We start from the raw sequence: 22,380 nt of genomic DNA, 5'->3' as shown, positions 1-22,380 counted from the left end.
TTGGCTTTATCTTCTTAAAAATAAGTCTGAGGTGTTTGATGTGTTTCTTCAGTTTCAAAAACATGTTGAACGTCTTCTTGATCGCAAGATTATTCATGTTCAAACTGACTGGGGAGGTGAGTACGAAAAACTCCATCCTTTCTTTCAGAACCTAGGCATCTCACATCGTGTTTCATGCCCTCATACACATCAACAGAATGGCACTGCTGAACGCAAACATCGACACATTGTTGAAACTGGTCTCACCTTGCTTGCTCATGCATCTCTTCCTTTACATTTTTGGAGTGATGCCTTCTCCATCGCTTGTTTTCTTATTAACGAGGCTTCCTAGTCGTACTATAAACATGACTACACCTCTAGAGCGCCTTCTTCATGAGACACCGGACTATACCTTTTTTAAGGTGTTTGGTTGTGCTTGTTGGCCTCATCTTCGCCCATACAACAATCATAAGCTTGAGTTCCGATCTAAAAAATGCGTGTTCTTAGGCTATAGCTCCTTGCATAAAGGTTATAAGTGTCTTCATGTTCCCTCCAATAGAGTGTATATCTCTAGAGATGTCGTTTTTGACGAGACATGTTTTCCCTTTGCTAATATGCCATCATCATCGTCTTCAACACCCACAGAAGCATCCTTATTTTCTGCAGACCAATTTATGGATATTGCCTATGCACCTCCTTTGCATGCTAATCATGGTGCAGGAATTGGTCGAGCAGCTCGCCTTGAGCTCCTTACTCCGGAGACGCCTGAGTACGTCGATCGCACCACGTCGGTGCCCCCTGCTGCGTGTATGGATCATGCAGCCTCGGGCCCTGTGACGCCTGGGGACCTCCCCGAGCCTGGCTCACCCGCGGCTTGCCATGAGGCTGCGACGCCCTCGCCCTCGCCTGAGCGTGCCTCCGCGTCGCCCCTTGCTGGGTCGGCCCACGGCTCGTCGTCGCCTGCTGCCGCGGCCCAGCTCTCTCCATCGCCACCTGAGCCTTCTACCGCATCAGACTCCACCTCTGGGCTCCTCTCGCTCGCGCCACCGCGGGCTGGCCCAGTAACTCGACTCAGTCACGGAATTGTGCAGCCCAAACAGCGGTCTGATGGTACTGTTGCGTGGACTGCAATCTGCTTGTCTGCTGATGCTACGGCTGTTCCTCGAGATTTTCGTACGGCTCTGCAGATTCCTCATTGGCGAATCGCTATGGAGGAAGAATATTCTGCTCTCCTCCGTAATGGTACCTGGCAGCTTGTCCCTCCTGAGCCTGGTATCAATCTTATTGATTCTCGGTGGGTGTTCAAGGTTAAGTTGCATGCGGATGGTTCCATTGAGTGATACAAGGCTCGACTTGTGGCTAAGGGCTTTAAGCAGCGTTTTGGACAGGATTATGATGAGACTTTTAGTCCGGTTGTTAAACCGGCTACTATTCGGCCATTGTCTGTCTCTTGCTCTTACTCGTGGTTGGCATCTTCGGCAATTGGACATCCAGAATGCATTTCTTCATGGCTATCTTGAAGAAAAGGTTTTTATGAAGCAGCCTCCTGGGTTCACTGATCCTGACAAGCCCCATCATCATTGTCGGTTGATCAAATCTCTCTATGGTCTCAAACAGGCACCTCGTGCTTGGCATGCACGTCTTAGTTCTGTTCTTGGGTTACTTGGATTTGCACCATCTGCTGCTGACTGCTCGTTGTTCATTCTTCATCGACCGCAGCTGATAGTCTATTTGCTTGTTTATGTCGACGATATCATTGTCGTTAGCTCTACTGCTTCAGCCATTCCACGGTTGATTGCTCAGCTACGCTCCGAGTTCTCTGTTAAGGACCTTGGCACTCTTCACTACTTCTTGGGCATCGAAGTTGATAGTCGCACCCCTGGTTCTCTCCTTCTTCGACAGCACAAGTACTCTCTTGATTTGCTTGCTCGTCTCTGGTATGCTCAAGTGTAGTCCTGCCCATACACCTATGGCTGCGTCTGATCGTCTATCGGCTTTTGATGGTGATGTTCTCTCAGCTGAAGAGGCTACGAAGTACCGCAGTATTGTTGGAGGGCTTCAGTATCTCACCATCACTCGACCTGACTTGTCTTTTGTTGTCAACAAAGTCTGTCAATATCTACATGAGCCCCGCAGTTCCCACTCGGTCCATTGTCCAAACGGATCCTTCGCTATGTGCGACACACTCTTGATGGTGGTCTTCGGTTCCGGTCCTCTTCCTCGACTCTGCTTTCTGCTTTTTCCGATGCTGATTGGGCTGGCAGTGCAGATGATCGGCGATCAACCGGGGGATATGCTATATTCTATGGAGGTAATTTGATCGCCCGGAGTGCTCGGAAGCGAGGCTATCGTTTCTCGTTCTAGTACGGAGTCCGAGTACAAAGCTCTTGGTAATGCTACTGCCGAGCTTATTTGGGTTCAGTCGTTGCTTCGGGAACTACGCATTCCGCAGCCATGTTCTCCTATGTTGTGGTGTGATAACCTTGGTGCCACATATCTGTCCTCTAATCCTGTATTTCATGCACGGACAAAACACATTGAGGTGGACTTTCATTTTGTTCGTGAGCGAGTCTCTCGGAAGCAACTCCAGATTCGGTTTATTTCCTTCAAGGATCAGATTGCAGATATTTTTACTAAACCATTACCATTACCCTTGTATGAGCATTGTAAGCGCAATCTCAACCTTGTTCAGCCGGTTGAGATTGAGGGAGGGTGATAGAATGTGTATATCTGTATTGTACGTATTTGTACTAGGTCGGTTAGGTTTCTTGTATACCAATATAGATCTCACCTACCGTCATGTATATCTTGTAACTCAAGGCTATTAGCCTATATATATGAACACGCCGGCCCTCATTAGGAGCTGTGCAATCCAATCTACTTTGTCTACTTCCTAATTCGTTCAATAGTGAATTTCCATATCATAATCCTTGATTAACTCTAACAATCTGCGCTATCTCATTGTTGGCGTCAGAAATCCACCGGCGGGCAGCGACGGGCAACACAGTAGAGCCGGGAATAACTTAGGGTTGCGGCTGGCCCTGGTCCCTCCGAGCGACGGCCCGCAAAGCCTCTGGTACACACGTCCGATGCTGGTGTAAGGGCGTGCCACCTGACCTATACCTGGTCAGGAAGGTGATGGAGATGCCTCGCTTAGTTTCCTGCATGGCATACACGTAAACATTAAATACGAGCCTCGATCGGCTCTCAGGTTGTCCTGTGAATCGGCTCAAGGAGCCGATCCACCCATGATTCGTACTAGGTGCACGAATATATGGTGGTCCTGCTTGATCAAGATAAAGCTAAAGCGATCTACGACGATTTAGGGTTTTCACCGCATAATCGGATCATCCTACTCACGATTGGGCCTCGCGGCCACGCACGGTGATCGTAAGCCGATCCTAGATAGGGCCTAAAAACCAACCCGAGGTTGATCCCCGGAACATCCTGTCTAGGACTAGCAAATGACACCCTACGTGCCGCTGGATCCTCCAACCCTTTGTAAGGCCTAACTATTGCAGATATTAAACTAATCCTTGAAGAAACAAGGAGCAACCGTAACGGATCGGATCTACTAAATAATGATCAAGCGGGGTGCCGCCCCTACACCTAAGATAGGTGTAAGGGCGGCTAGATATGCAAGGGTTGCACTACAACAGCATATGATATGAAGAACTATGCTAACCCTAACACATCTATGATAACTACGTTGCTCGCCATCAAAAAGGCTTCAGTACGAGCAACGCATGAACAACATAAAGCTTGTGCTGCCTAGATCGCAAGATGCGATCTAGGCAGCATGATGCTTACCGGTAGAAACCCTCGAGACGAAGGAGTTGGCGATGCGCCGAGATTGATTTGTGGTTGAACGTTGGTTGTTGTTTATTCCATAAACCCTAGATACATATTTATAGTCCCGGGGACTTTCTAACGTGGGAATAATCCCCACCGTGCACGAGACAAACTCTACCTAAACGACACATATCCTACTATATTACAGATACACGGGCCAACTAGCCCAAACTTTGCATAACAGGCCGATTCACGTATTTCTTCCATGTATATTCTTCAAGTCCATCTTGATCGCGGCCCACCTCTGACTCGGTCAAATTCTGGTGATAACACATGCCCCCCTGGTTTTGTTAATGATAATTTCAAAACCATTCTGTTTTTCCTTCGAAGGGTCATGTCGTGGCAGAGCAGAACCGTTGCAGTATCCTTCATCATGATGCCCTGTCTTCTCAGCTTCTCTGCAAAATTTGATAGCTTTAGCATCACCTCCTCGGAAACTGCAATGGCATTAAATCTCCACTAGGCTCCTTATTATTTAACTGTGCCGATTGGTTAGCCCACTTCATCTCCTTCCTCTGTTCTGGCCATTGGCACCAAAAAACCCTCTCCCCCTGTAGCAATGTCTTCCTCTTCCTCCGTCTCCTCCGGCCTCTCCCTCCAATCCTTCTCCTCGAGCGAGCCGGAGTGGAACTCCGATCATGTGCCAGAGGGCGACCTGCCTCTGACCGATGGGGAAGACGACCTCAAGTTCCTCATCGAAGGGGAGCTGATAGGCGAAAGCGAGGACGACCTCCATCCCTGGGTGAAACCCACCTCCTCCGACGGGAAGGGGGAAGAAGTAGAGGAAGAAGAAGAAAAAGAGGAGGGCGGCCCTTCCTCCCCCGCTAAGCTTCTGCCGGCAAAGCGATTCCGCGCTTGGGCGGACAGCGAAGACGATGATGATGACGAGGAGGAAGAGGAGGAGGATGAATCTTCCTCCTCCATCGGGTACCCGCCGACAAAGCGCTTCCGCTCTTGGGCGGACAGCGAGGATGATGATGATGACGAGGAGGACGAAGCTCCGGCCGAGGGCTGGGGCAGCAGCGACGAGGAACTTCCTGGGAGCAGCGCCGACGACATCGACGACAGCGACGATGAGGACAGCGACGACTAGTAGGATAGGACTAGTAGTAGCAGTGCACTAGGCACCAGATCCCTCTTTTGAGAGCCATCGGCTCTTTCCTGTAAAGCCGTTCCTTTGAATTAATGAAAATTGTTCTTCCAATTCATCTTTCAATTAATCCAATTTTAATACTTCCGCTTGCCACACCAAGACCGATAGCAACGTATCGGATTTTTCTTCCATAGACGCCCACGAAGCCGGACTCGGATATCGATTAGACCGTCAATCAAGCGCTTCTCAAATTCAGACTGTGATTTGATACCTGACCATGATATTTCGCAATCCTACAGCCGATGACTGTTCATCGGCTATTTTGAGAATCCAGTCTCCTCCCTTTTCTTGCAGCAACAGGACGGTCCAAACCCTATAAAAGCCGACGGCTTCCCTTCCCGGCTCCTCTCCGTAGTTTTAGCAGTCTTCTTCCTCTGCAAACAGCTCATCGCTTTTCGGAGAAGGTTATGATGCAGGGTCAGCCGATGCAACTCCAATCGGCTCCCAGAGATAGAGCACCTACCAAGTTAGTTGCCCCCCGAGCCTTAATCAAGGCGAGAATATCAGCGGGGATGCATAGATCAAACAAAAAGGCCTTGACCTCAGGTAACCTGGTAATCCGAGACAGCCACCAGGAAAAGTCAGCCACACTCGCCCCCGTTGATCAGCTTTCTTCCGCTGAACGCCGATGTCTCGCATGCCAAATTGATGCTACCGCTGAACTGGCGCAAAGGGTCATCGGCTCATTTCAGCCGAGGCTGCTCTCATTGTACATTCCCTACAAGGAAACAGAAGCTCTTGAAGCTGAACTGAAAACCATCCTGGCGAAAATCTGAGCCTTGAGCACATATCCGGTAGGTCTTGTGTAATTGTACTAGAGTCGACGGCTCTGCATCGGCTTTGCTTCTCAGTTCTAAAGTCGATGTCCTTGCATCGGCTGTGTACCATCCATAAGAGAGATTTTTTTTTTTACTGGCCGATTTTTTCTATCGGCCCACAATGTTTCACTGCACACATGTTCATCCGCATCTGTTCTGTGATTAGATGCCCCCCGAGCCGAATCTGGCAGGTGACTGCAGATATCGGCTTTGTGATTAGCCAAGGCATTGTATTTGTACGTCGGCTCCGATAGGATTCGTGTTGACTTTCTTCCGCCGACGTAACCGCTGCCCAGTAGATCGATGCTGAACACAAGCAGAACATGTGGTGAGGATAATTTTGGCCGATTGCTGGAATCGGCCTCCATATTGAATTGCTCAATGAAGGCTTTGTAATGTTCCTCCATAGATTTTTGGGGCCGATCACAAGGATCAGCCTCGCCACGTTTGCTCATTGGTTTGCTCCAGCTACATGGTCAGGCCGGTGGATAAAACCAGCCTAACCCTGCCCTTCGTCACGTCGATGCGCTCGCAGTCATCCAAATTGATACCTGAGAGTGGCTCTTGGCCTGCTGTTTCCCAAGCATTCGTGTCAGCCGTTGAAATCTTCGGCTGAATCATCGGCTCGGACGACTTCTACTTCATCTCCATCCCATTGTATTACGCATTGGTGCATCGTGGAGGGAATGCGGCGATTGGCGTGGATCCAATCTCTTCCTAGCAGAACGGCATAGGTGCTCTTGCTATCGACGATGAAGAACGTCGTAGGGATAGTTTTCCTTCCTACGGTCAGATCCACGTTCAGAACACCTTGTGCATCAGACGCTTGGCCGTTGAAATCGCTCAATGTCACGTTGGTCTTGATCAGATCTGAGCTAGAGCGTCCCAACCTCCGTAGCATAGAGTATGGCATAATGTTGACTTGCCGCTCCGGTGTCCACCGGCATCTTATTGACAGGCCTCCCATCGATATAACCTCGCAAGTACAAGGCCTTCGGATGTACGTAGCTTCTTTCTCGTGGCTTCTCAAAGATAACCGGCCGTGGGCCGCAGTCAAGTTGTGCCACAGGTGCCTCGTCTAATCCCGGAGCACTGAACTCCGAAGGAAGGATGAACACCATGTTCGTGCCAGCCGATGTTTCATCATCGGCTTTCCTTTGCTTGGGGCGCCACTCCATTTTCCGTGGTCGTCCCTCTTCATCCAGGGTTCGCTGAATTTTCGCAGCCAGATCAGGTCGCGCCTTTCTTAGCGTGTGCAGATATAACCTTTCGGCTTCTTCCAAGCCACGCAGTCGCTGAACCCTACGCTTTTGGGAGCAGCTGAGTCCATCAGGGCACCACCTTGGCCGGTGGTACCTGTCTTCTTCTTCTTCTCCCTCGTCTTCCAAATCGTCGAGATCTTCCATCCGAGGGGACTCAGCGTGTTTGCTTCGAGGCGGGAGAGGCCCTAAGCGTTGGAACACGGACACATTGGCTGCCTCCTTCTTCTTCTGGTTGCATTCTGGGCAATTGCCGATTGTAGGCAATCGGCTCATTCCTGAATCCCAGCAGTGTCTGAAGAAGGGACAGTCCCAGTGCCTGTCCTCGTCGTCTCGCTCCCTTGACTTTTCCTTGGCACGGCGCTCGTACTCCTCCTCATCGCGATCATGCCGACGATGAAACAGACGATCTCTTTCATCATCATCGCTGGATCGTCGGCGTTGGTCATACTGACTCACATACTTGTTGAGGAGGTGATCAGAGAGAGGTCGCTGATATCTTATGTTCTTCACTTCTCCCTCCGCGACGTAGCGCTTGCCATCGTGACGGAGCCGATCGCGTGGAGCGGCCTCCTCTGTGTCCTTGCTACGAGAGCGGCTGCCCTCGTCTCCGTCCTTGCCGGCGTGGTGTCCAAGTCCTACCATGTTGATGCTGAACGAGGATCCTGGGCTGGCAACCTTCAGGATAAGTGCACTCCACCATGTTAACGGCGGGGAAGGGGTGGGTGTCGACCTTCATGGCGTACTGGTTGAAAATCAGACGTCCTTGTTCTATCGCCATTTGGATCTGTTGACGCCACACCCTGCAGTCGTTGGTGGCATGGGAGACCGAATTATGCCATTTGCAGTATGGCTTTCCGTTCAGCTCCTGTACCGTGGGGAATTTGAGACCTTCGGGTATCTTCAACTGCTTCTCCTTGAGTAAGAGGTCGAAGATTTGCTCAGTTTTGGTCACGTCAAAATCAAACCCCCTGGGCGGGCCTGGTGGCTTTACCCATTTGCAGGACACGGGGGTGCCCCCGAGTCCATTCAGCCACTGCTACCTCTTGATCTCCCGCAGAAACTTCGTCTTCCTCTGCCTCGACCAGGAATACTGCACGCTTGAATTTGTCCTGGTACAAGTCCGGGTGGCGCTGTTCATATCCCGACAATTTCTGAACCATGTGCGCCAGTGAAGGGTAGTCTGCTTGGGAGGCCATGTCCTTGAGTGGCGATGCAAGGCCCGCCACTGCCAACTCGACTGCTTCCTTTTCAATCACACGAACCGAATAACATCGGTTCCTAAGATTCCTGAAGCGCTGGATGTATTCTGCCACAGTTTCTCCACGCTTCTGACGGATTTGTGCCAGATCGGCAAGGCCAGACTCGGAAGCTTCTGAGTGAAGCCGCATGTGGAACTGTTCTTCCAACTGCTTCCAAGTCCGGATCGAGTCTGGTGGCAACGAGGTGTACCACCCGAAAGCCGATCCCGTGAGGGACTGTGCAAAGAACCTCACGCGTAGTGGATCCGACACTGAGGCCGTTCCTAGCTGTGCCAAATATCGGCTCACATGCTCGATGGAGCTGGAACCATCTGATCCGCTGAATTTGGAGAAATCAGGGAGCCAATATTTGGGTGGTAGCGGGACCAACTCGTATTCATCGGGGTACGGCTTGGAATAGCCGATTGTCCTCCTTTTCGGCACCATGCCAAACTGGTCCCGCAGGATCGTGCTGATCTGATCCACGGTGCTGGCTGTAGGAGTCGAACTCTGAAGATTCGCCGGGGTGGCGTACTTAGCCAGCCATGCTTGCTTTTCCAGCTCTGAGCCAACTGCAGGAGCTGGGCTCTGGAGGTTCGTCGGAGTGGCGTACTTAGCTAGCCACGTCTGCTTCTCAAGATCTGTCGCTGACGTTCCTCCTGTTTTCCCAGAAGTCCCTGATGTAGCGGCCTGGTTCGTGAGTGCCCAGTTACCGCAGTCTGGCACGTATGTGCACATATACCCGTGAGGGATCTCCTTAGGCGCTTCATGCAAGAACTGGCAGTCACTAGGGTCACCACCGATCTTGTAGACGACGAATGCCGGTGAATTCGGCACTTCTGGTGCTGCCAACGCAAATGGCAGCGGTGGACGGGACTGGAGTGGCACCTCTCCATGATGTGTCCCGAGAGCTGGTCCTGACGGCGAGTACTGGTGCCTCATGATCTCCTGGATCACCCGAAGAGTGACACGCTCCAAAGTGTTCACCAGGTTCTCAGAGTGGCGGTGTAGCGAATGAGCCACCATGTAGTTGATCTCCTGCCGCAGGGACCTGGTGCGTTCTTCCGATGGGGCGGATAGGTCTATTCCATCGAGCGCACCGTCAGGCGAGAACCCCTTCCATCTGATGCCATGGGAACGGGTTCTGTGAAAAGAGCCGATGAGGTCGGCTTCGAGGATTGCTTTGACCTCGTCATACTTCTTCTTGAGCTCGTCGGTCAGATCCTCGTACGTGACTGGCGTGCCGTCCGCCATCTCAGATGTAGATGGCGATGTGGTTGATGTCGAAGTCGGTCCCACCGGGCGTGCCAGAATGTGTTGGCGTCAGAAACCCACCGGCGGGTAGCGACGGGCAACACAGTAGAGCCGGGAACAACTTAGGGCTGCGGCTGGCCCTGGTCCCTCCGAGCGACGGCCCGCAAAGCCTCTGGTACACATGTCCGATGCTGGTGCAAGGGCGTGCCACCTGACCTATACCTGGTCGGGGAAGGTGATGGAGATGCCTCGCTTAGTTTCCTGCATGGCATACACGTAAACATTAAATACGAGCCTCGATCGGCTCTCAGGTTGTCCTGTGAATTGGCTCAAGGAGCCGATCCACCCATGATTCGTACGAGGTGCACGAATATATGGTGGTCCTGCTTGATCAAGATAAAGCTAAAGCGATCTACGACGATTTAGGGTTTTCACCGCATAATCGGATCATCCTACTCACGATTGGGCCTCGCGGCCACGCACGGTGATCGTAAGCCGATCCTAGATAGGGCCTAAAAACCAACACGAGGTTGATCCCCGGAACATCCTGTCTAGGACTAGCAAACGACACCCTACGTGCCGCTGGATCCTCCAACCCTTTGTAAGGCCTAACTATTGCAGATATTAAACTAATCCTTGAAGAAACAAGGAGCAACCGTAACGGATCGGATCTACTAAATAATGATCAAGCGGGGTGCCGCCCCTACACCTAAGATAGGTGTAAGGGCGGCTAGATATGCAAGGGTTGCACTACGACGAGCATATGATACGAAGAACTATGCTAACCCTAACACATCTATGATAACTACGTTGCTCGCCATCAAAAAGGCTTCGATACGAGCAACGCATGAACAACATAAAGCTTGTCTTGCCTAGATCGCAAGATGCGATCTAGGCAGCATGATGCTTACCGGTAGAAACCCTCGAGACGAAGGAGTTGGCGATGCGCCGAGATTGATTTGTGGTTGAACGTTGGTTGTTGTTTATTCCATAAACCCTAGATACATATTTATAGTCCAGGGGACTTTCTAACGTGGGAATAATCCCCACCGTGCACGAGACAAACTCTACCTAAACGACACATATCCTACTATATTACAGATACACGGGCCAACTAGCCCAAACTTTGCATAACAGGCCGATTCACGTATTTCTTCCATGTATATTCTTCAAGTCCATCTTGATCGCGGCCCACCTCTGACTCGGTCAAATTCTGGTGATAACACTCATATTCAGCTCCTTCTGAATGAAGATATACTTCAAACTCTTGTGATCAGAATAGATCTCGCATCGATTACCCATGAGGTAATGACGCCACACTTTCAGGGCTAAAACCACGGCTGCTAGCTCTAAGTTATGGGTTGGATAGTTCTGCTCATGTTGCTTCAGTTTTCTTGACAGGTAAGATATCACCTTGCCTTCTTGCATCAACACACATCCAAGACCAATCTTGGATGCATCACAATAGACGTCGAAGGGTTTGGTGATGTCCGACATGATCAGTATTGGGGCTGTGGTCAACCTGAGCTTGAGTTGTTGGAAACTCTCTTCACACTTGTCAGTCTAGTCAAACTTCTTGTCCTTCTTCAGCAACTGAGTCATTGGTCTTGCTATGCTTGAGAATCCTTCAACGAATCGGCGGTAATATCCCGCCAATCCGAGAAATGCACGGACTTCAGTCTGAGTGGTCGGGGCTTTCCATTCTTCAACGATCTTGATTTTTGAGGGGTCAACGGCAATTCCTCCTGCAGACAAGATGTGTCCTAGGAATCCTACTTCCTTCAACCAAAACTCACACTTGCTGAACTTGGCGTACAACTGATGCTTCCGAAGGGTATCTAAAATAACTTCCAAATGATGCTCATGTTCTTCTTCGGATTTGGAGTAGATAAGGATGTCGTCGATGAAGACAACGACAAACTTATCCAGAAAGTTCATAAAGATCTTATTCATGAGATTCATGAAGTAAGCGGGGGCATTGGTCAATCCAAATGACATGACATTGTACTCATACAATCCATATCTGGTGGTAAAGGCAGTTTTGGGGATATCGGTGGCACGAATCTTCAGTTGGTGGTAACCAGTCCTCAGATCAATCTTCGAGAACACTTTGGCACCGGTCAATTGGTCAAACAGATCCTCTATCTTCGGCAAAGGGTACTTGTTCTTGATGGTGACATGTTAAGCTTACGGTAGTCCGTACATAAACGATTGGCACCATCCTTCTTGTCCACAAACAAAACTGGTGATCTTCAAGGCGACGCACTTGGTCGAATCAGACCTTTGAATAGCATATCATCCAGTTGCTTCTTCAGTTCCACTAATTTTGCCGGGTTCATGCTATAGGCTCTCTGGGCTATAGATCCTGTTCCAGGGACTAACTCAATGATAAACTCGATATCCCGATCTGGGGGCATACCGGGCAGATCATCAGGAAACACATCGGGGTATCGACAAACGACCCTGATCTGATCCAAGGTGGGTTTGGCTAAACTCTGGTTGCAGGTAAACTTTCTGGGCAGTCTTTCAGATATGTGCTCTACTAATATTCCGGTGCTACTAGTCATGGTGATGGCCTTCTTGGCACAATCAATCGATCCATGATGTTTCGACATCCAGTCCATACCCAGTACTACTTCCAAACCTTTTGTTCCCAGAACAATCAAATTTGCATAAAATTCTATTTCATGAATTCTGATAGGCACATCTTTGCAAATTTTTCTAGCTTTAGTTGTTGAACCAGGTATTTGAACTATCATGACATGCTTCAAACTGATGGGTTAAATCTTACTAGTGCATGCAAAATCTTCAGTAACAAACGAATGCGATGCTCCAGAATCAAACAACACTCTTGCAGGTATTGAGTTAACAGAGAACATACCCAGCACAACATCTGGGGCTTCCTGGGCTTCTTCCGCACTCCTGTGAAAGAGGCGGCCGCTGCGGTTGTTCGGGTTGTTGGGGGTGAACTTCTTGCCGTTGGCGACACGGTGTTGCTGTTGAGCAGGGCCAGAGGTGTTGGCGGCAGTCTTGGCGAGTCTCTTGGGGCACTCGTTGGAGTAGTGCCCCACCACTCCGCACTCGTAACAAGTGATGGTGGACTTGTCCTTGGGGGTGATGGGAACAACGTTGCTCCCAGTCCTCGGAGCAGTGTTGGAGTTGTTGTTGTTGTGGTTGGGGGCTCGGGGTGGAGCGCGGTTGAAGTTGTTGTTGTTGTTGTTGTTGTTGTTGTTGTTGTTGTAGTTGTTGTTGTTGTGGTGGCCGCCTGGCCTAGGGTTTCCTCCACTCCGGTTCTGATAACCCGGACGTGAATTCTGCATCTAGGGCTTGTTGTTTCTTGGGACAAACCCTCCACTTGAGCTGGGGCGATACTTGTGGGTATTGCTGGTCCCACTCTGATTCATCATTCGGCGCTTGCGGTTCTCGTTGGCTTGGTTGAGTTTCCCCTCCATCTGGATGGCGGAGTCAACAAGGGCTTCTAGGTCAGCAAAAGGGATGTTGACCAGCACAGTCTGCATCTCATCGTGCAGTCCATTCAGGAATCTCTCTTTCCTCTTCTCGGTGGTGTCCGTCTCATCCGGGGCGTACCTTGACAGAGTGAGGAATTTGTCGCGGTATTCTACCACGGTCAGTCGGCCTTGCTTGAGTTCCCTGAACTCGTCCCTCATCTTCTTGATCAGACCCGGTGGCACATGATACTTGCTAAACTTGAGCTTGAAATCTGCCCAAGTCATCATTTGCCCCGCATTTAATGCGCGGGCACTTGTCCACCAGGCACGTGCAGGTCCTGCCAGATAGTGGGTGGCAAACAGCACCTTCTCGTTGTCCTCAACTCCGGCAACCTCAAGATTGTTCTCCATTGTCTGGAGCCAGTCATCAGCGTCAAGAGGCTCTTCCGTCTTGCTAAACACCGGTGGGTTGGTGTTCTGGAAGTTCTTCAGTTTTGACCCTGGATGGTCGTGGTTTCCATGGCCTTGATTGCCCTGAGCAATCTGTTGAAGTGCAGCGAGATTGGCTTGTCTTTCAGCCCTCTCTACCTCTCGATCAGCTATCATCATTTGCAACATTTGCATCATCGCATCTTGATTCATGCTGCGAGTTGGGGGGGCCATCTGGACAGGGATATAGATCATAAGACGAGAGGGAAATTTCTATGGCTCGTTTTCGATAAAATTCACAAAGTTTAAAACTTGAATTCTTGATATATTAAACTTAAACACACAAGCATAGTCAATAAGGTAGCACATATTACAAACCAACAAACCGGAGGGTTTGAAGAACCCTTTCAACAATCTACGATACATGGGGCGGATACAAATGACCGATACAACTCATGGGGCGCAAGTGCTCAGACGGGACTACTCTCCATCGACGTTGATCGGGAAGGTGGTGTCCATCCCGGCAGTCAGGTGGTCGTGGCCATCCTCATAGGGGTAGAAGACCAGGTTGTCGTCTTCCTCCTCCTCGTAGTCGCCGTCGTTGCTCACGTAGGAGTAGCCATCACCCTGGATGTCTTCCCCCTCACCTTCTCCCTCCAGGGCCTGCAGCTGCTCGGCCTGGGCTTCGATGGTGGCCTTCAGTGTGGCGATCTTGGCCTTGAGGCGTTTGATGGTGTAGTCCTTCTTGAGGTTGAGGCGGCGGAGAGTCCAGTGCTCCTTGGCGATGACCTTGATGGTCTCCGCCTGTTGCGCCAGCTGGATGTGGGTGTGGTTGGCATATGCGTGGGGGTTGTCCAGATTGATGTGAGCCTCGTTCAACATGAAGTCGAGGTGCTCCACGTGGTGCCTCAGCTGGGGGTGAGACGACAGGCTCAGGGGCACTCCAAGGGAGTTGTGCCTTGCGTAGGACGCAAAGCGTTCCCCCTCGAGGTCCATCGCGTTTTGCCCGCACAGACGTGCGAGCGCTTCCTGCATCCCACGAGCGAGTCAATCGACCCAGTTGTTCTCCCTGAAGGAGAACTGGATCCTGTCAGTCAGGAGGGACGTGAGCTTTCCGCGGAGGTCGGCCATAATGACCCATTGGAGCTGCCCTCCGGGCTGGTCATTGACCTGACCCCCGAAGAACTCAGGGGGTGCGCGTCCGAGAAACTCCGTCAGGGTGAAGAGATCCCTTTCGAAGATCAGACCGCCACCATTCCCAAGCTAGTAGAACTCCGTCTGGGTGAATGGCTCCATCTGTAGAGGGATTAGATGAGTAAGTTAGAGAAGTGCAAGTGTTCAAAATTTTAATTAACTCAAAAGGAAGAGCATGACTTATTTTACAAAAGATCTTCAAAGGTAAGAGCGTGAATATGTTTTCGTAACTATTTCCTTCATTGAATTTGAAACTAAATTTGTCAAACGTCCATTCTAGCTAGGGTCTCCTAAGGACAAACAATGACTCTGATACCAACTTGTAAACACCCAGATTTTTAAGTCCAGATGCCTATTATATCATACATCGCAATCCCAGGAAGATTGTTTTTGCGAGACATAATAGTTAAGTAGCATAGAGTCATCATTTATTACAACACATACTTGTCTTACAACCATAGATCACATGATCCAATATTACACAAATAGATTGTTCAACAACACAAATAGTAGCGGAAGCGAAGTAGTAGTGGACTATCTATTCCACAGGCAACGCTTGACGTTAGAAGACGATCCTAGTTATCGTAGACGTCCCGTTGTCCGTCATCCTGATATTGTTGCTCCTCTTCATAGTCTGGCATTTGAATAGCCAGGGACACAGCCATGAGTACTTTAAAGTACTCGCAAACTAATACTAATGTAATAACTCAACAATTGTAGTAAGGGGTGCTAAGCTCTAGGTTTATTTGCATACAGCCAAGTTTTAGTTCAATAAACTTTTAGTAAAGACTCTTCATTTGCTAGACTAACTCCAGTGGGAACATTAGTGTCATCCCCACCATTCATGGTGATTCAAGTCAAATCACCTTTCAATTCAACAACTCTTTTCAAGACAAAAGTTCTGACAACGGAATAGTATGGCCTTTCCAATCGTCCGTAACCATGGACACGGCTATTTGAATAGGTTTAACACTCTGCAGATGTTGTACTCTTGTGCCACAACATTTGATTACATCCGTCGAGGATAACCCCGAATCATCGTAACTCAGTACGCGGATCATCAACCTTAACCTTTCACTTATACACCCTAGTATAGGCACCTCTCCCCATGAGCTTGGCCTCCCGGTGAAAACCAACTGTTAACCCGGGAACTGCACAAGGCTTGGGTCGTACATTCACCTCATATTCACATCATTTCACTTGTAACGGAGGCAGCCTCGACGTAACCCCTATGATGTTTGTTTAGAGGGAACCCATACTAAGATACACAAGTTTCTAGTTAAGCCCTACACATAATCAGGTATTGTGGGGGTACTTGTAAAATTAGAAGGGTATCGCATTCAAACCCAATCATCAGTTTTCACCAAAATTCACCAAGTCATTCAGGTCATATTCACCTTCAAAATCTTTCAAAGGCAATTCACATGTTCCCATCTAGAGTAGTCACTTTTAGTTATTTAGCAATAGCAACTAGTCATGAGGGGTGCTATCTCGCTTTATTTTCTCTAGGCTAAATTTGATACTCTTGTGCTAATCTAGACCAAGTGAATCATGAATCAAAATAAACCTTGAAATACAATAAGCAAAAATAATTGCAAGGTAAAAACATGGGATAGGTAAGACATAAAATAAAGTGTGATGGTGCCTTGCTCTTGTAGAGCCTTGCACCTAGGACTTGGCAAGAGTGTTAGCTTGCCTTGAGTGGGGTAGTTGTCAAAGTTTTCCTCCTCCTCTTGAGAGTAGGCCTCCTCCTCTTGGTATTCCTCGTTACTAGCGTCTATATACGAATACGAGATATATAAACACCAAACCAATCTTACATGCTTGACTAAAACACACCAAAGTGGTTCACACACATGATTCTAGCAACACACAAACATGGCATGGTGAATTACTTGGTTAGTTCTTATTTAAGAGAAAAATAATTTCCTCTCATTATACTTATTCATTTGGTTTGCTTAATTAACTCTTTAGAGAAACTACTTTACTCTCATTAACCCTATCAAGATTTAATCTCCTTCAATAATAGTCAGGTATGAAATTTAGGTTGACCAAGGTCAACATTTCATATCTATTATAAGGGAGTATAATTTAAATGAGGTGCTACACCTCATGCAATTTAAGAATAACTTGATAATGATTTAAAATCACTATGTAATGGCATAGGAGGTTCATTATCTCAAGGTCATTACCTCTTATGGAATTACTTAGGATCAAGATTTAAATGAGAGAGTAGCTCTCATACTATTTATAGAATTTGAATTTCAAGATTTAAATGCACTAGAAATGGCTCCATAGCCATTATTTTGATCTAGTCCATGATCATACAAACAACTTAGCTATCTTTTTGCATGTTCAATTAGAGGGCATCAAATGTGATTTATGAGAGTTGGAATCAAATCAAAATCAATTTTGATTGAATTTTAAATAAAGTTTGAAGTTGCAAAAGTCCCTGTCTTGTTATTTTTAGCATTTGAATTCTACTACGAATTTGGAGGTGGGACCAGTGGAATTAGTTAGATAATTTCATGGGCTTTCCAGAGATATGAAGCTTGCTAAATTTGGTGCAGTACTTTGAAAGTTATTCAAATTTGAAAAAGACACCAGTAAGCATTTGAACTAAATCGAATTAAACGGATTTTTGAATTGTGGGGCCACGCAGGAAAAGCCTATGGGCCCAAAGATTCAAACGGCGAAACACGGCCCAGCAACGCGCCAGTGCGAGCGGGCCGTCTGACGAGGTGGGAACCACCTGTCAGCGCCTCATAAACGCCGAAGCGGTATGAGTTATCGTGGGGCGTAGGATTAGAGAGCAGATCGACGGCTCACAGCCGTCGTCTTCTCCGACGAGAGGGCGAGCGTCTGGCGGCGAGCGTAGGGGGTCGGAGGGCCTACCGGCGTTCCCGCGGGCGAGGGCGAGGTGCGCAGCGACGTTGGCGTGGATGGGGAAGCTCCTGGTGCCGTCGGCGAGGCGTGGGGAAGCTTGGATCAACAGCGACGATGTACTGGCTCCGGTGGCGGTGATCTTGCAATTGCGACGTCTCCGGCAGTAATTGGCTGAACTAAGGTGGTGAGGAGGATCAGTGATGAGAGGAGAGTCGACTGGTGTGAAGAGATCGTGTTGGGGGCTCCTCTATTTATAGTGCCAAGAGGGTGCCGTGGGTGCTGTGAAGGGGCAAGCATGGCGCGGCGTCTCCGGCGATCGAAAGGGCAAGGGGAGGACGGCATCTTGTAGGCGGCATTATGGCGATGCTCGAGGAGTAGCTGGCGCGGCGAGAGGACGACGGGATCGCTCAGAAGCTTGATTCGAGTGCGGCAGTACCCAGGGCATCTTTCCGACGAGGACGACGGTAACGAGGCGGCCGCAGGCGCTCGAGCATGTCTACGCGGTAGAGGAGAGGGTGGCGGTTCTCGTCGCAGTAATAGGGATGCAGGGGAAGGACGAGGGCGATCGAGCGTGCGACGTACTGGCGTGTCCAGAGCACGCTCACCACGTGCCTGGCATGTCCTGTCATGGTGCTGGGCGCGCGTCGCCTGGCCAATGCCGTGCGTGCTCGAGTTCCAGTCGTGCATGGTCATGATCAGCAAGTCCCAGGGATTCTCCAGGACAAGGTTTTGGGGAGAGAGAGGGTGCAGAGAAGGAGTGGCCAAAGGTGGCCAGGTGTGCATGGCATGAGGAGAAAGGAGCTCTCTCCTCACTTTAAACGACCATGGCAAGGACAGGGCTTGATGCAGGCGTTGCAGAAGAGCCTCATGATCACAAGATTAAAGGGGTTTAGTCAAGAATCCAGAGGGTAATAGGGTGCAACACAATTCTGGAATGATGCCTGCCATGTGTTCGACACAATGGCCGCATGAGAAAATTATTTGAATTTCGAAATTCTTTTTGGTGGAACTCAAACATATAATTAATGTGCTAGAATGGTGGTGGTGGTATTCAATTTGGAGAAGATTTGCAAAGTTTCAAAAATGTGGTCATCTTCACTTTACTCTCATATAGCATTTTGTCCTAATTACCATGGTCAACCTAGTCAACTTCAGCACTAATGGTCAACAGCAAAGTTGTTCATCTTCATAAGGTCTTGGATGAGGTGCCAAGAGTTGACCAAATTTGGTTTAGGAATCAAAAGATCCAGGGGTGCAAGTGGTGAAGAAATTAAAAAGTGGCCATATGACCATTATCATATGTTAGTTGAATTTGAGATTTTCTTTGATTTGAATATGGTTTCTTTGATGCATTTGGGTTTGTTTTTGATATACAAGTGTTTTACAAACAAGAGATCAAGCAATGGTGGCCTTTGGTGATGATTTGACAAATTGGTCTCATGTGTATGTGAGGGTATTTGGCCATTTTTGGTATTTCTTTTATTTTCTCAAATTGAGATGATATGATCATGGGTTAGGGTTTAAGAGCAAGTGATCATACTAAGACCACAAATAGGCACTCATCATGGCAATTGCACAATAGAAATGCACACTATGCATAAAACTATATGGAACACTATATGCATATAAAAAGTTTTTGTTTGTTGTGAAATTTGGGTAATTGACTTCTCTCTCTTTATTTATTATTGTTGAAACTTGGGATGTTACAAACCCTTCCCCCTTACAAAAGATCTCGTCCCGAGATCTTAAAGAAAACTAGGTACTAAAGAGATTTGGGTACTCAGTCTTCATGAAGTCTTCTCTCTCCCAAGTGGCTTCTTCTTCGGTGTGATTACTCCATTGGATCTTCAGAAACTTGATACTTCGTGTGCGGGTGGTTCTGAAAGCTTCTTCCAAGATGCGAATAGGTACATGTATGTTAGCATCTGATGACAACAAGCTCACATTATCAGGAATCTTTTAATTCAAAATGTAAAATGTGTTACCTCTCTTAAGCATGAATTAAGAAGTAAAATGTTTTATCTCTATAAGCATAAATGTGACAGACAATCAGTCTTTGCCATCCACTTTATCTCTACGAGATCTTCAAATTAGACTCATATTATTATGATAAAATTGTGGCCGCCTTTGTACTAAACATATGTTGTAAAATAGGTCTAACTGCTTTGCAAAAAACATTGTGGTCGAACATAAATGCTGCCATGCTGTACTCGGTAGATGTCAGGTCACTTATCTTGTTTTTCAGTGATGTTGCAGGGTTTTTTGGCTAGAGCCGGAAACGAACATTGCGGAGGTGAGCAGCAAAAAATTGTCGGCGCCCAGGAGCGGAGCTGTGTGCTGGAGATCAAGGGGACACTCGCGTGATGGGCAGCGATGAAGAAGATTGAGAAGCAGCTCCTAGGTGCTCCTGGGCAGCGAGGAAGAGGATCGAGCGAAGTTGTGCGTGCTGGAGATCCTGGCGACTAGGGATCGAGGGGACCAAGGGATTGAGGGTAGCGACGACCTGGGGAGGAGGAGAAGCAGCTCCCAGGTGTGGAAGCCATGAAGAGCACTGGCGACCTGGGGAGGGCGAGAAGCAGCGACAATGTGGGGACTCCTTTTCAGTGCTCCCCCTGGGCGAGGGATCGTGGAGGCCTGGGAGCGAGGTGGAGTCACCGGCGGAGGTGGAGGGCGATCGAAATCTAAGAAGAGTGATTCTAAATCTAGGAAGATACCGATTCTAAATCTAGGTGTGAGATTTACCGCGGAAGAGTAGCAAGAAAACCTAGAACTTTAAATCACGCAGATGTATAACAATGCTGTATTGTTACTATGTTCGGTATTATCATGTTTTAGTACATTATGATATTCCTGATTTGTTTTAAATTTTGTAGTGAGTTCGAGCTAATATGTGCTTTGAAAGATAAAATTTGAGAAACCCGTGGCAAAGCACGGATTTATACTAGTGTGCGGAAGAAAAAGGAACGGAGAGAATTATGAGCTACACCATTGGGCCAAGCTCACAACCGACAGGTGTGCGGCCACGCGACGAAGTGCCGCATCGGTCGTTACATAGGAGCTCCCAGTCACCAAATCGGTCCCTTGTGAGAGCAACTCTTAACGGATCCGGTAAACATGCGAAATGTAAAATTGTAGTACATGCGAGACTTGCAGGTTCCAATTCCTTGGGGCAAATCAAAGACTGTAAAGTGATATTGAATATTCGAAATTTTGCACTCGCGCTCGAAATTCTGTTGTATTGTGATCCAAATTCATATACTAAAGGGAGGCTAACTTCTGACGAGCGGAGTGAGGCCCGTCGCCGAAGACTTGGGCCGAAGCGTAGGGTAAGCCGCCGGATATATATACATCTTGTAAGCCGCCGGCTAGGGTTTATCAGATTATAAGATATCCCACGGCGTTTGTAAACACTCCCTGATATAGTGAAGTTTTGCTGGCTGACGCCCGTGATTTTTTCCGCTTCTTTGTTGGAAGGGGTTTTCCACGTTAAATCTTGTGTCCCCTGCGTGTGTTCTTGTATCGTTCTTCGTTATTTGCTTGTCGCTTTTATAATAAATTCAAGTTCGATCATAGATAATTCTTACAAACAAAGCAGTGAATACATAAAATAAGTAGGGAGGAGCGCGGCCGCAACCTAGGACAAAATGGAGCTACCTCGTCGGTGAGACCTTCAGGACGCGACGGCGTTGGGGCGGCGTTAACCTCAATCATGGGAGAGGTTAATGAGGTCTGCCGGCTCGATTTCACCACGCGGGCGAGCCCCTCTCCCTCGCCACACGTGATAGCACAACCCCACTCCGCCTACTCGTGGATGATCTCCGCCTCGCGCATCATCATCTCGAGCGCCATGCGCTCCTCGTCGGAGTCCTTGGCATAGTCCGCGTGGAAGACGACGCCCGCATGAGGGGCGATGGCATGCTCCACTCATCGGAAGAGTGGGGGAACGGAGGAACGGGGCCACTCGAGGAACCCTCCCCGTAGGAGAAGACAACGCGCAAGGCCGACAGGGCGCGGCGCGCCACCAGGCCGAAGTGTAGGGACAGAGGGACGATAGGGGGAGAGGTCATGGTCCGTCCATTTGAGTGTCGCCCTCTTCTTTGCCGTCTCCGACCGCTTCCGCTCCTCGACGGCGTGGGGGTGGGGTGGGTGGGGGTCGCCGTCGCCTCTGCCTCTTCATCGGCCTCCTCCAACCCCGAAGTTGCCGCGACGGCTTGCCATGGCGCGGATGTGGTGTTCCCCTACTTATTGCTCGCCGGGTTTTTTGTGCGGGCGGCCGCAGAGCTAGGGTTCGATGGCAGACAAAATGCGGGTTTCGACGCGTGTACTACTCTCCGGTATTTGTACCGACCCACCGACCAAATTCACGGGCCAATTCACAGGCCACCGAAAACACTTTCATGGGTCGGACCAGATTACAAGCTCCGTTAGCTCGACAGACGGCAAAACCTATACACCGACCAGGTCGGTGGCTACCGGCCACCGCACACCCCCTGGTCGGGTATGGGCCAGGCCCATTTGTGGCTATTTGGTATGTAGCAGTTCGTTTTTTCTTTTTTTTCTTTTTTCTTTTCTGGTTTCTTTTTTCTGTTTTCTTTTCTTTTTTCTTTTTTCTGTTTTCGGTTTTGTTTGTATTTTTTAGATTCGAAAATTTTGATTTTTAAAAATTGAGAAAATTAAGAAAATGTTTAAATTCAAAAATGTTCAAATTTGAAAACCGTTCAAATTCGAAAACCGTTCAAATTTGAAAATATGAAAAAATTTCAAATATGAAAATTGTTCAAATCGAAAAAGCGTTCAAATTCGAAATTTGTTCATATTTTAAAAATGTTCAATTTTGAAAATTGTTCGAGTTAAAAAATTGTTCAA

General features: G+C 48.6%; 1 long non-coding RNA gene across 3 annotated transcripts in view; it reads left to right on the top strand.

Annotated features, from left to right (window-relative positions):
• Positions 1–20,101, top strand: part of LOC124665232 — a 75,972-nt gene extending 55,871 nt beyond the window's left edge. For 2 of the 3 annotated variants that reach the window (XR_006990513.1, XR_006990511.1), the window contains exon 7: positions 19,760–20,101. This is a non-coding gene — a long non-coding RNA (uncharacterized LOC124665232). The remainder of the gene's footprint in view (positions 1–19,759) is intronic. The other variant, XR_006990512.1, reaches the window with a different exon arrangement.
• The last annotated feature ends 2,279 nt before the right edge of the window (positions 20,102–22,380 follow it).

This window comes from Lolium rigidum, chromosome 6, assembly GCF_022539505.1.
Source record: "Lolium rigidum isolate FL_2022 chromosome 6, APGP_CSIRO_Lrig_0.1, whole genome shotgun sequence".
Taxonomy (NCBI): domain Eukaryota; kingdom Viridiplantae; phylum Streptophyta; class Magnoliopsida; order Poales; family Poaceae; genus Lolium; species Lolium rigidum.
The sequence above is the reverse complement of the archived record's forward strand: the minus strand, read 5'-3'. Positions and strand labels throughout refer to the sequence as shown.